Source organism: Hylobates moloch, unplaced genomic scaffold (genome assembly GCF_009828535.3).
Source record: "Hylobates moloch isolate HMO894 unplaced genomic scaffold, HMol_V3 SCAFFOLD_22, whole genome shotgun sequence".
Taxonomy (NCBI): domain Eukaryota; kingdom Metazoa; phylum Chordata; class Mammalia; order Primates; family Hylobatidae; genus Hylobates; species Hylobates moloch.
Genome location: NW_026652297.1, coordinates 37786899 through 37797889, shown reverse-complemented (window position 1 = coordinate 37797889; position 10991 = coordinate 37786899). Strand labels below are relative to the sequence as shown.

Below are 10991 nucleotides of genomic sequence, written 5' to 3'. Positions count from 1 at the left end.
TTTGACGGTCTTGCTTGAGGTTTGTCAATTAACTGATCTTTTCAAATAACCAGCTCTTTGTTTTATTCTTTAAAGTGTTTATCTGTTTTCAATTTCATTGAGTTCTACTCTTTGTTATTGCATCTTTCTGCTGGCATTGGGTCTATTTTTCCTTCTTTTTTTAGGTTTTTGAGGTGGAAGCTTAGGTTACTAGATGAAGACTTTTCTTTTCTAGAGCATGCATTTAGTGCTATATATTTTCCCATCAGTTCTGCTTTATGTGTCTCACAAATTTTATGTTGTTTTCATTTTCATTCAGTTCAGTGCATTTTTAAAATTTCTTTTGAGATTTCCTCTATGACCATGGGTTATAAAACTATTGTTGTTCAGTTTTCAAGTGTTTGGAATACGTTCCCATTATCATTGTTATTTATTTCTAGTTTGGTTCTTTTGTGGTTGGAGAAAGTACTTGTAGTATTTCAGTTCTTTTAAATTTGTTGAGGCTTGTTTTAGGGCTCAGGGTCTATCTTTATATGTGTGTTCTGTGAGCACTTGAAGAACATGTATTCTACTGTTGGAATGTTCTATAAATATCAACTAGATCCTATTGTCTCATGTTGTTGAGTTCTTTCATATTCTTACTGGTTTTCTGTCCAGTTCTATCAATTGTTGAGTGAGGGGTGATAAAGGCCCCAACTATAATGAATGGATGTATCTGTTTCTCCTTTTAGATCTATCAATCAGTTTCACTTCACATATTTTCCAGCTTTGTTGTTTGCTTCATGCACATTTATGATTGCTATGTTCTTTTGGTAAATCGACTATTTCATTATATAATGTCCCTCTCTGATAATTTCCTTAGTTCTGAAGCTGACTTTAATGTTATTAATACAGCCATTCCTGCTTTTTTTGATGGTTTACATAATACACTATTTTATTCCTTTTAATTTCAACCTGACTATGGCATTATCTTCAAAGTGAGTTTATGGTAAACAGCATATAGTGTGTCATGTTTTTAAATTCACTCCGTCAATCTTTATATTTTAACTGTTTTTTCTAGTAATCACATTAGACACATAAGTTATCATAGTCTATTTAGGTATGTCATATTAGTGGTTATCTCATGTGCCTTTACCCCCCTCATTTATAACATCACTGTCTTAAATCTTTCCTCTACATATACATCAGATAATGTTATGATTTTTGCTTCAATCACAAGTCATAATTTAGAAAATTCAAGAGGAGAAATTAAACTTAGTGTACTGACCTATATTTTGCTTACCATGTTCATTGTTTCTAACTGAAATTTCAAGATTCCTTATCAATTTCCTTCGTGTTTGGAGAATGTTAGCCATTCTTTTAGGGAGATAAGCTGACAACAAATTCTTAATTTAAAAAAAAAAGTCTGTGCATGTCCTGATTTCCCCTTTATTCCTGAAAGATATTTTCACTGAGTAGAGCATTTTGTATTGACAGTTGATTTATTTCAGTACTTGAAAAATATCTGTTACTTTCTCATGGTCCCTACAGTTTCTGATGAGAAATCTTCTGTCGTTCAAATTGCTTTTACCGTGTAGAAAGTGTGTCATTTTTTTTCTTGCTGCTTTCCAGATTTTTTTCTTCCTTAATCAGAAGTTTAATTACTATGTTTCTTGGTGTGAGTGTCTTTGGTTTATCCTGTTTAAGGTTTGCCCAGCTTCTCAAATTGTAGGTTTAAATCTTTGCAAAATGTGAGAAGTTTTTAAGCCATTATTTAAGTACTTTTTCATTCTTTTCTCTTTCCTGGAATCCAATGACATAAATATTTGCTCTTTAGCACAGGGTCTTTTTCATTTTTTCTAGTCTATTCTAATTTCCTGTAAACTACTTCTTTCCTCAGTCTTTTCCATTCTGTTGTTGAGTCCATCCACGGAGCTTTGCATTTCAGTTATGGTATCTTTTAGTTCTATAATTTCTCTTTGATTCTTCTTTATATATTTTATTTCTTAGCTTTATAGCATTTTTTTCATTTGTCTCAAGCATGTTTGTAATCACTTGCAGTAGCACTTTTATTATAGCTGCTTTAAAATCTTTGTCATCTCAGCGTTAGCATCTATTAATTGTCTTTTTTCATTTAGTTTGAGATCTTGTCCATTGATAACAAGTAACTTTTGACTGAATCTTTGAAATTTTGTAATATGAGACTCTGGTTATTATATAAAGCTTCAGCCTGGAGTGATGACTCATACCTGTAATCCCAGCCCTCTGGCAGGCCAAAGTGGGAGGATCACTTGAGCCCAGGAGTTCCAGACCAGCCTGGGCAACATAGGAAGACCCCATCTCTAGAAAAAATGTCAATAGGCTGGGCGCGGTGGCTCACGCTTGTAATCCCAGCACTTTGGGAGGCCGAGGCGGGCGGATCACAAGGTCAGGAGATCGAGACCACGGTGAAACCCTGTCTCTACTAAAAATACAAAAAAAAAAAAATTAGCCGGGCGTGGAGGCAGGAGAATGGCGTGAACCTGGGAGGCGGAGCTTGCAGTGAGCCGAGATTGCGCCACTGCACTCCAGCCTGGGCGACAGAGCAAGACTCCGTCTCAAAAAAAAAAAAAAAAGTCAATATTAGCTATGTGTGGTGGTGCACATCTGTGGTCTCAGTTACTCAAGAGGCTGAGGTGTGAGGATTGCTTGAGCCCAGAAGGTTGAGGCTGCAGTGAGCCCTGATTATGCCACTGTACTCCAGCGTGGGTGACAGAATAAGACCCTGTCTCCAAAAATATATATAAAGAAAGAAAGAAATAAGCTTTTACTTCAGCTAGCTTTTTTTGACATTGCTCAGCAGGGGAAAGTGAGGCCCTACTTTACTACTGCCAGAGAGAGGTACAAGTTTAGGTTGCCCTTCGGCCTTCCTGTAGAAGGGTCTACTCATTACTTCTGGGCAAGGTACAAGTCCTGGTCCTCACATGGTCTCCTCCACTAACACCATGGTGGGGGTGGCCTCACTACTGAGGAGTAACGCCAAACATTCTGACTCTGCACGGAGCTTCTTTGACACCAGAGAGTAAAGAAGGGAAGGAATACCTCATTAATGCTGGGTAGGTGTTGAAATCTAGGCTTTCCATGTGGTCTCTCTGAAAATAGCAGGTACGGACTCTTTACTTCTGGAGGGGAATCAACATCACAGCTCCTTACTTAGCCTTCTGTGACACTATCCCAGCAGGGGTATTGGAATTGCTTGCTGCAACCTGTTGAGGTGAAAGTCTGGACTTTCCCCTTAGTTTTTACTGATGTGGATTCGGTGATGGCTCACTTTTTCCTTTACTTTTTTTGGCAGTGTTTGGCTGGAGTAGGTTGTCTGAAGGTTTTCTGTCTTGCTGGGCTGCCCTACTGTAGTCCTTTGGCTAGAGAGGGCAGAATTTTATTGGGGCTGGTTTTTGGTCTACGTATATTGACATTTTGGGGTCGTTACCTTCTTCAGCTTCTAGAGTGGGAAAGCACAGAAAGCAGAAAAGCACTGCAGTGTGGTCCGGAACCTGTCCCTCCCATTGAAAGCTGCACCTTCTAATCTTTTGACCATGAAGACTCTTGTTTATTGTCCTTTCTGCTTTGGTATCTGTGCATTTCTGTTGGATTTGTGAGCAGTTCTCTAACACCATTGGCTGTGGAATACTTTTCCACTGTGCTTTCTAACTGATCATGAGATATGAGATATTATGGGATATGAGACAAAAAAAAATCACAAATGTAACTCACCAGCATATTATTCCTTACGTTGTGAAGTCTGTAGCTTTCTTGCCTTCTCTTCATCTTTCAGAGGCTCCTTCTGTTTGTTCTGTATGTAACGTCCAAGCTTGTTGTAATTAGAGGGAGGAATGGGAAGAAGCGCATCTAATTCAGACTCCCTGAAGTGAAAGTCCTTAAAGCTTCTTTTATTGCTCTCATTTGGTTTGTAGGTATTTTATTTTCATTTTATAGGTGCCACATGGTTCATGTTATGTTCATTCTTAAGTTTATAAATACTCATGTATATAGTTACTATTTTTAAGTCTAATGTATGTAGGATCTAAAACACTTAAATTCTCCATCGTTTCTCAATTTCTCTTAACCTGCAGGGAGAGTCCCAAGAAGCATATATATGTATGAAAAACATTCCAGATAGCATCACATTTTATTACTAATTGCAGTTTTGATTCCACAACCCTGTATAACTTGGCATTCTGGTGAATTGGACCCGAACATCTGTGAATCTTAAAAATAGTGGTTGACTCATTATGGCTTCCTTATGCATTGGATTAAGAACACAGATCCTGGAATCAGACAGCCTGGCTTCCACACTCTAGCTGGGTGACCAGGACCATGAAGAAGTTCCTGAATGTTCAATGTCAGTTTATTCACCTACAAAATGAAGATAATATGAGTATTAACTGAAGAGAAATCTGCTGTCATACAAATAGTTTTTTTTTTTTCCCTGTAGGTAAGGGGAATCTAAGATCATTTTATTCTGGTTGCGTTCCGTATTTTTTCTTTGTCTTTAGTTTTCACAAGTTTAATTACATTGTGTCTTGATTTGGATTTCTTTGGTTAAACCCGTGTAGAGTTCACCTAGCTTCTTAAACTTACAGGGTTAAGTCTACAGTAAGGCTAAGTACATTAATATGTATGTAGCATTTACAACCGTGTCCACCTCATAAGAACCATTATGTGTTAACGATTAGTATTACCACTGCCTTCCCTCAAGGCAGCACAGAAAGACGAAAAGTGCTGCAGTGTGGTACAAAACCTCCTCCCATTGAAAGCTGCAGCTTCTAATCTTTTGACCATGAGGACTCCTGTTTATTGTTCTTTCTGCTTTGGTATCTGTGCATTTCTCTTGAATATGTGAGCAGTTCCCTAACACCATCGGCACTGGAATACTTTTCCACTGTGCTAACTGGCTATTATTATACTAATAAAGATCACACCTTCATATCTTTATAATTGTAGTAAAGTGCACTGCTTTCTTAGGCATTCTAGGAGCTTTTGTGTGTGTGTGTGTGTGTGTGTGTGTGTGTGTGTGTGTGTGTGTTTGCATTTCCAGGTAGTCAATTATTTTCTAGGTAAATTATAATTCCAGTCACTATATCTTTTACCTCAGTTACACTGCTCAGGACTTGAAAAATGTGATTTTCTTTGCTCTCTTTGTTTTCATTTTTCTTTTTCTGAGACACACATAGTGTCTTGCTCTGTCACCCAGACTGGAATGCAGTGGTGTGAACATAGCTCACTACAGCCTTGACATCCTGGGCGCAAATGATCATCCCACCTCAGCCTCTTACCTTGCACAGCTAGTGCTTTTGTTGTTGTAGAGACAGGGTCTCACTATTTTCCCTAGGCTGTTCTTGAACTCCTGGGCTCATGTGATCCTCCCACCTCAGCCTCCCAAAGCACTGGGATTATAGGCATGAGCCACCAAGCCCAGCCTGTTTTGATTTCTTATACAGGTAAAATATCCATCCTCTAATTTCCATGTCAACAACTTCTCTGTCACAATGTCTTTCTCCCTATGCTCTGCATTCAGGCATCTCATTAATTATTTATTTTTTACTGCCTTCAACATTTTTATTGCTAATTTTATTGCTGTGTAAACATCTCAATATTTTTAGACACTGATGCTCCTTTATTATAGAGTTAGGATGAGCAGAGAAGATAAACCAAATATTTTCTTATCTTCTTCTGGTCTATCTGCATAGGTAAAGAAAAGTCTAGGGCATTTCTTTGACTTTTTGGGGGCTACAATCAATACAATTTCTATTTATATTTTTTCTTTTATTGTATTTTTTAATATGTATTTTTATGGTCTTTTAAAGATGGTGGATCAGGTATAACTGGTGTGCTACCATTTTAACATAGATGTCTATCAAGGGACATCACCCTGTAACTGTTACTCACGTGTGAACTTGAGTATGTACTTCTTTAAACTCAAGTTTCATCATATTTAAAATGGGGGAGGAAGAGAGTGTGAAAATTATGTTTTCCAGTTGCAAACATAATCTTTATGTTTGTACTCATAGGAATGTTTAAATTGTGAGGTAGAGATAATGAAATTTAACAAATGAAGATGATTAAAAAATACATATATTTAGTCCAGATTCAGGCAATTGATTGACTACCAAAAACTCCACTCAAAAATAAATGCCTGTGTAAGGTATAACAATTCTGATACCACTGCACATCTATCTTGGAATTGAACAATTAAGTAAATATGTGGTGAATGGAAACATCTAGGCTTCTTATTACTGGGGTGAGAGTTTACAGGTAAGCAAGGGGAAGAGGCCAGATTAGAACTAAAAGCATTCTAATAGATTAGAATTGAAAACACCCTTATAAACTCATATACAGCATAACATATAGTTACATATAGAAATATTTATAAATATGTTTATGTACACATAGATTTCCTTGCTCTCTCAACTGAAAGGGTCTGGAAGCAACAACACCTCAGGAATAAAAAGTACATCTAGCACCCAGATTTGGGTTTTAATACCTTTCTCGAATAAATGGAGGTAGGGCTCCTTGGAAAATGGGCTGATTCTAAGACTGGGGCAGAATATATCTGCGATGATCCTGGAACATCCTTTAGTACCAAAAAAATAAGGCAGTGCTCAAATAAAATACAACAACTCCACAAGCATGAGGGCATATCAAGGGTACATGAGAATCCACTGAAAGAGCCCCCAGTGGCCAAAGCCACAGCAATTTGAGCAACAAAATAAGTAAAGTGGTTATTAGATTATAACCCAAAGTATAAAATAAATATCCGCGAGTCCATATGGATATAAATAGTTGAGTGAATTAGTAAATTGGTGACAGTAGACAAATCTCCCATGCAGAAGAATCCAAATAATTTATGTAGATGTTCTGTCCTCAAATAAATAGATCATAACCCCCCAACCCTTAAGTATGAACTGTGGTTGGTGATTTCTTTTGAAGGAGTACAATATAGAATGGAGGAAAAAAACAGTACCTTTACAGAGAAATCTGGCAAACACTACCTCAGCCAAGTGATCAAGTTCAATATTCAGCAATAAGTCATGTTGTTAGTGTGTGCTCTTGATATGACATGATGAGAATTGCACTTCCCTTCTGTGATATTCCTCCTGAAAATACACAACCACAGTCTAGTTAGAAAAAAAAAAAAAAAATCAGACAAATCTCAAGGGAAGAAAATTCTACAAAATACCCGTTCAGTACTTCTCAGAACTTTCAAGATCATCAAAAACAAGGGAAGTCTGAGAAACTGTCACAGCCAAGAGGAACCTAAGGAGATATTATGATTAAATGCAACATCGTATTCTAGTTGGGATCCTGGAATAGAAAAAGGATATTTTGTTAAAAAAAAAACTAAATAAATATGAATTAAGTATAAACTTTAGTTAATAATTTATCAGCATTAATTTATTAATTATAACTAATAACCATACTAATGTAAGATGCCAATAATTGAGAAGATGGGCTGTAGGATATGTGGGAACTCTATCAACTGCATTTTTTTCTTGTAAATTTCAAACTGCTCTAAAATAAAAATACCTGTGGAATAAATGAGTGAATGGAAGGAAAAACAGTACAGGAAAAAAGGATAGAGATTTTAAAAATTTATGTACTGAAGAGAGCTTTGCAGAAAATATATTGGATTAGTTTTTAAGTATAGACTAGAATAATTCTCTTCTCTTGCTAAAATAGATGCAAATAGAAGACAAAAATTTTGAACACTGTGTAACACAGCCAGCATGTAGCCAATAGCATTTAATTTCAGTAAATAGCTTATAATCACAATAATCAGGCCAGGGATACTGAGCCAGCTATTAGAACTATTTTTTCCCAGTGAAATAATTGCCTTAATTCAGACTGAGAAAATATTTGGGGGAGGAGGGTTAGAGTAGTAAATACACCAACCAAAATTATTAATTAGTTTTACACAGCTATGGCCAAAGACACAGAAATAACTGGCTCTTATTAGAGAAATAAACCAAAAGAGGATATGAACAGTATTGCACAATTATGTTGGTTTGAAACTGTGAGAGTTTCTCAGACTTCCTTTGTTTTTGATGATCTTGAAAGTTTTCAGAAGTACTGGAAGCCATATTTTGAAATCCCATTTGATACAGAATCATCTTAAAATGATGCGTTTGTCATGTAATTATTTTTCATAATGTAGATAAATGATACATCAATGTCTTACATTTATAAATATTTCCCAGTAATCTAACGATCATATGCTATTTTTATGCTTCCTTTAATTTTCAAGGAATTTTTAATGCTTGCTGATTTTTAGCCAATTCAGTTTACTTTTCCTCCATTGCAAATTAAATACACACATGCACAGAAGAAGAAGAAAACTACTCATAATCCCATGTTAACTGTTTAAAATGTATTTCCCATTAGGTTTAAATGCTGGGATTACAGACATGAGCCACTGTGCCTGGCTTATTTTTTAATTTTGAACTATAATTGTGAATATATGTATATTTAATTTGTATTCTGCTTTTTATCAGTTTACTACAGTATTTTTTATATATTTTAAATTTTTAATAATGTGTTGTTATATCTTGATTTACTAGTTTGTTGAATATTTAGAGTTTTTCCCAGGGATATTTTATTCACTCATGTATGTCCCAATTCCAGAAGAAAAATCGAAACCCAGTGATTTTGTGTCTGTGTGTGTTGTGACTATAGCATTCTTACATTTGAAACTTAAGAAGGAAACAACTGGGGTCTAAGCAGTCAAATATGGAGGTCTAAAATATAAAGGTTTTTTTTTTTTTTTTTTTTTTTTTTTTTAAACTGCCACATTCATTCCCTTTAGCATCCCAAAGTTTGAGCTCACAGTCTGGTTGGCCATATAATAAAGTGGCAAACGCTGCATCTCAGACATCAGAGAACAAGCGCCTATGAAAGTAGGCTCCTGACTTCACCTTCTGTTGCAGGGTATCATTCCCCTAAGGAGAACAGTTGTCAGAGCCATACTAAGTCATGTGCTTCATGAGTTTCCAGAGGTAGATCCATGGCAACCTCTGGTAGGACCAGAACAAACACAGCAAGGCACTTCTGGTAAGCATCGTCAGTTAGTTTTCCAGCAAGCCAATGAAAAGGCCTTTCAAAGTTGCCGTTGCTTCTGGCAGAAATGTCATAGTACTAGTGATATTTGTTTCATTGGAAAACAATGAATTTTCCCTTAACTTTCCTGTCTTTACTATCCATTACTGAATCAGCTACATTGTCTACGATAAATACCCAGGTTTCATCATCTTGTGCCAGGAAAATTTAGGAGCAGAGGTTTAATAGGCAAGAGAAAGGAAATACAGCTCTCTCTAGTGACAGAGAGGGGAGTTCTGAGGGTAAAAGGAAGCCTGCTGATGGTGGATGCGCCAGATTTTATAGTCTGGCTTGGGGAGGCAGTGTTTGATTTACTTAGGGCTCAGAAATTGGTTTAACCAGGTATGACGTTTACATAGGGCACTGGGGAAGGCTGGCTGCCTCACCCTAATCTTATTATGCAAATGAACTTTCCCCTTGGCCAGCGCCATCTTGTCTGCTCCTTACTGTACATGTGGCTGGCAGAGAATGCAAGATGGAGCTGCCATTTTGAACACGGTTGGCACAACTGCCAGCATCTATATCTACAGCTCGATTTTACAGGCTGCTCTTTGTTAGAAAGAAAGATGATTTGGGGCTGCTCTTCATTAAAAGGAAAACCTTACTAAGCACTTCTGTACCCTATCTGCCTGTTATAAATAAAGTTTTGGTGCCACAAAGGAAATAGCACTCGAATACAAAATTTTCTTTTTTTTCTTCTCAGCAAGGCAGTTTACTTCTATAGAAGGGTGCGCCCTCACAGATGGAGCAATGGTGAATGCACACCTGGACAAGGGAGTTTCGTAAAGGGGGTCTTATTCTTGACACACGTGGCCCCTGCTGCTGTGTAGTTCCCCTATTGGCTAAGGTTAGACAGCACAGGCTAAACTAATTCCGGTTGACTAATTTAAAGAGAGTGACAGGGCAAGTGGTTTCGTGGGAAAAATGGTTATGGCGGAGCAGGAAATCGGAATGAGTCAGGGTGGAGCAGGTAATCAGAAAAGGTTGCTTTACGAGGAAGTTAAGTTTAAAAGTAGAAGGCAAAGAATTGAACCTACTGACATATTGATTCTTTGAAGAGAAATTTAGAACTCATATCTAACATGCCTAACTCCAGTGTCATTGCATTGCCACACAATGTGATGGGATGTTTCCATATACTGCCATCTGAACTCAGTGCCAATTAGATACATACTTATAAGTCTTGATGTTATATCAGACATGATAATGGTACACTGGACTTGGATACAACAGCCATTTATCAGGCCACCAACTTATGTTTAGTACATTGAATTTAAAAGGTATAGTGTTGGTAGGAAACACAGGTGATGGACCTAATAACTAAAGTGACTATATGCTTCTCAAATTCACCATTCACATAACATGAACATTTCCCAAATATAGTTTTACCAGTACTGCCATCTCCAGCCAACACATGTTTAAGCAAAACTTAGGAATGTCCTTGGGCAGCCATCATAAAGGCTCTTCCAGAAGTATCTGTTCCTCACCTGACTGAGCCGAAATACATTTGTTTGTTTGTTTTTAAATCTGAGTTCATGATGAAAATGGGAACACTTAAAATATCAAATATTGTAGCATGAAAATGCCTTCAGATATTTTCATGATATATCTTAAAAATGATGAACTATAGGCCAGGTGTGGTGGCTCACGCCTGTAATCCCAGCACTTTGGGAGGCCGAGGCGGGCGGATCACAAGGTCAGGAGATCGAGACCACGGTGAAACCCTGTCTCTACCAAAAATACCAAAAAAAATTAGCCAGGTGTGGTGGCAGGTGTCTGTAGTCCCAGCTACTCAGGAGGCTGAGTCAGGAGAATGGCGTGAACCTGGGAGGTGGAGCTTGCAGTGAGCCGAGATCACGCCACTACACTCCAGCCTGGGCCACAGAGCAAGACTGTCTCTC

The 10991-nt window shown here is 37.3% G+C and overlaps 1 long non-coding RNA gene across 2 annotated transcripts in view; it reads right to left on the bottom strand.

Moving 5' to 3' along the window:
- Positions 1-4115: 4115 nt before the first annotated feature.
- LOC116461930 (uncharacterized) overlaps positions 4116-10991 on the bottom strand; it is a 176479-nt gene continuing 169603 nt past the window's right edge. For both annotated transcript variants that reach the window (XR_009211687.1, XR_009211688.1), the window contains exons 4-5: positions 6962-7094; positions 4116-4353 (exon numbers count right to left, since the gene is read on the bottom strand). This is a non-coding gene — a long non-coding RNA (uncharacterized LOC116461930). The remainder of the gene's footprint in view (positions 4354-6961; positions 7095-10991) is intronic.